The following is a 2,978-nucleotide window of genomic DNA, read 5'->3' as shown; positions in this document are numbered from 1 at the left end:
AATTAAATGGCTGAAATGAGCCTTCCTCCTCTGGTAAATACACCTCCCACTTTGGACTTTCTTCCTTAATTTATGTGCTACTGTCACTACCGCTGCTTTCAAGAGTACAATCAAACCAAATACTCCAAAACACACAAAATACTATAATAAACAATACACTAAACAAGACAAAAAAATGGCATGAAAGCCTAGATATATCCATAAACATGACAACTAATGAATTTCAGTAGCTTTATGTGTTCTCTGTATGTTATGCTTCTTTAAAAATATATATAGCTTGGTAATAGCCCGGGCTAGTTGCTTAAATCACTGAAATCAACAGGCCTTTATTTGGGACAGGCCTTTAATTTCTTTCACATAAAACCCCTTTGCCTCAAGACAAAAGCAATCTGCCAGACATCAGGGCCTGATACTTGGCTGCCAACCTACTGCTAAAAAGTGCAAATGAAAGAGACTGCTGCTAGTTAGCCAGTACACCCATGGATTAACCCTGCAGCCCCTCTATCTCCCAGCCACTCAGAGGCTACAATGCCAGAAAGTTGGAGGGTGGTCCAGCCATCTGTCTCCACGAAATATGACAGCTACAGTAGCTTGAAAAATAGCGAAAAAAATAGCGATATGAGTAGTTGGAAGGAATTTTTTTTAATTTCCAGCCAGCTCTGTGTCATCGCAGTAGAGTTCTCAATGGGCCCAAAAACTTAACCTGAACCGAACTGACCTTTGTGAGTTGAAGCCGGGACCCGACTAAAAATATTGAGCCCGAACTTGATTGAGCCGGACCCCAAATTCATGCCAGCCCCAAAATTCAGACTGGAATACTGAAGGAACAGCCTGAACATTCACTTTACAGATTAAAATATGTATTTGTCTTACATAACTTCCAAGTAGGCCTAAGCTATGTCACATGATGTTAACTACGTAACATAGTCTAAAAAAAAACGCTGTCTTTTGGTTTCATATGGGACACATATTTGTGTGTTGGAATCAGACACCAAAGCCATTGACTGAGCTGCCATATTCGACGCCCGGATGAGAAGAGTTTGGCTGTTGGTGTTAATCGTGCGTTGTAAATCCTGTTGAGGGTCAGGTGAATTGGATTATTGTGCTGCTGGCTGCAAATCAGTGGACCTGCCCTGCTGGGGGTCAGGGCCTTTTACTCGTCTGTGCCCAGGGGCCCCATTCTCTCATAATCTATGCATATGCAGACAAACATAACCTATGCATGTATGCATACCAAGTGACTTAAAGTGTTGTTCAGTCGTGGGGTTAATAAACTCTTTACTAGTTATTTCTTTTATTGAAAATTCTCATTCTCTTGACTTACTAAAGCTTCCTCTAGTGGAAAATATATCAAAAACTTTGAAGTTGTTCTAATTAAATTTTGATATCAACAATGGGTCATATGAAGATGAGTGAACAAAAGGCATGGCTCATAGTGATGAATCCACAGAGAATCATCACCAATTTTCACCTCTCAGCTCTACAGAGCTTTTTAGCCTCTTGTTATTTGACAGACACAGTCAGAGACTAGCTGACAGACAGAAGGGGAGCACTGTCTGCCAGATGCAGCCACTGTTTGAATATTATATCCCACTGATAGCCATTATGAAGAATTAAAAGTGTCAATGTCCACAACAGGGCTGACATTAAACCCAGCTGAGAAAGGACTAAAGTCAAAAATGGGTCTAAAATTAATCTGGCCAAGGTCAAAACCAGGTTTAACATGTTAATGCCATAAGACATTATGATAAAATGTGATTTAATCCTGTTTCATTTTAGTGCAACCAATTCAAAGTGATCGACTGCAGTAAGTCTTCTTCTGTATTTTCTTTGATTTTTCTTCCTGCCCAAAAGTCTTTTCCGTTCAGTATTGGGCAAGACTTTCTCACTTCTTCTTTCTATTATTTCTCTCCTTGGAAATGTTGACGTATAGGAATTTTTGCTTTTCTCATCTATTTTTAAAGAATATTATTCACCAATGATTCAACTAAAAAGACTGACACTGTAAAACCTTCAGTAAAGTACACAAGAGAGTACACGATGAAAAATGACTTCAATATGAATTAAATGTATTTAATTGTAATATAAAATTTAATGTTATTTCATAAGAACTTTGTTAAACAAAAATGGTGTTGTGATAATGTGTCATATCTCCGTCTTCATCTGCAATGTTTATTTTTGTCTCAATATTGAGTGTTTGTTGCCAGTGTAAAGGGAAGTTCAACTTGCTGGGCGCTGAAAGAAGTTTGTTCTCGTTTTCTTGTGTTGATTATGTTTGTCAGCTGTGTCACCTTCACACTGTAACCCACAGATTTTTTAAACAGTCCTAATGTTGCCTGTCAAGTTCATCATGATATCATATAATAGAAAGAGAAAGTTTGGTTTTTTTTTCATTACAAAAACAGCACTACCCATGTCTGATTTCATCAAGTTTGCACAACTTCCAAGCTGCTTTTATGAATTTCTTGAACACTGACACTGATTGTTAACTCTATGGAACTTTTTAGCCTGTTTAAACTTATTGTTTTGTTTTTACAGCCACAGGTTACTATGCGGCTGACTATCAGTGCTTTCATTAACCTTTTCCAGCAGCATTAGCAGGAAGTTGTTTTCTCTGAAAAAAAAACAGAACAGCTTAGTCAGACAAAACTTAGAGACAAATTGAGTAAGTACCCATGAGAAAAGTAGAAGATTTAGCAGGGCCAGATAATTTTCCACAACAGTTAATGGAGACACCAGAGCTGAAAATGAGAAAGGTCTTCACATCTTTATCTCCAATAGAGTGAATTTTTGTCACAGTCTTTCCAAAAGATTATTAGACAACGGGTGTAAATCACCAGTTTCATCACGATATGATAACATATCGATTTTTTGGTCAATGATACAATATTTGCTGATGTGACAAAGTCTGCCGCAATATGATTTTGATATGATGCAATTCAGAGGTCTGCGATTGATATGAGACAATATTATTTGCC

The sequence above is a fragment of the Epinephelus fuscoguttatus genome, linkage group LG23, assembly GCF_011397635.1.
Source record: "Epinephelus fuscoguttatus linkage group LG23, E.fuscoguttatus.final_Chr_v1".
NCBI classification, from domain to species: domain Eukaryota; kingdom Metazoa; phylum Chordata; class Actinopteri; order Perciformes; family Serranidae; genus Epinephelus; species Epinephelus fuscoguttatus.
Note: the sequence above shows the minus strand (reverse complement) of the source record.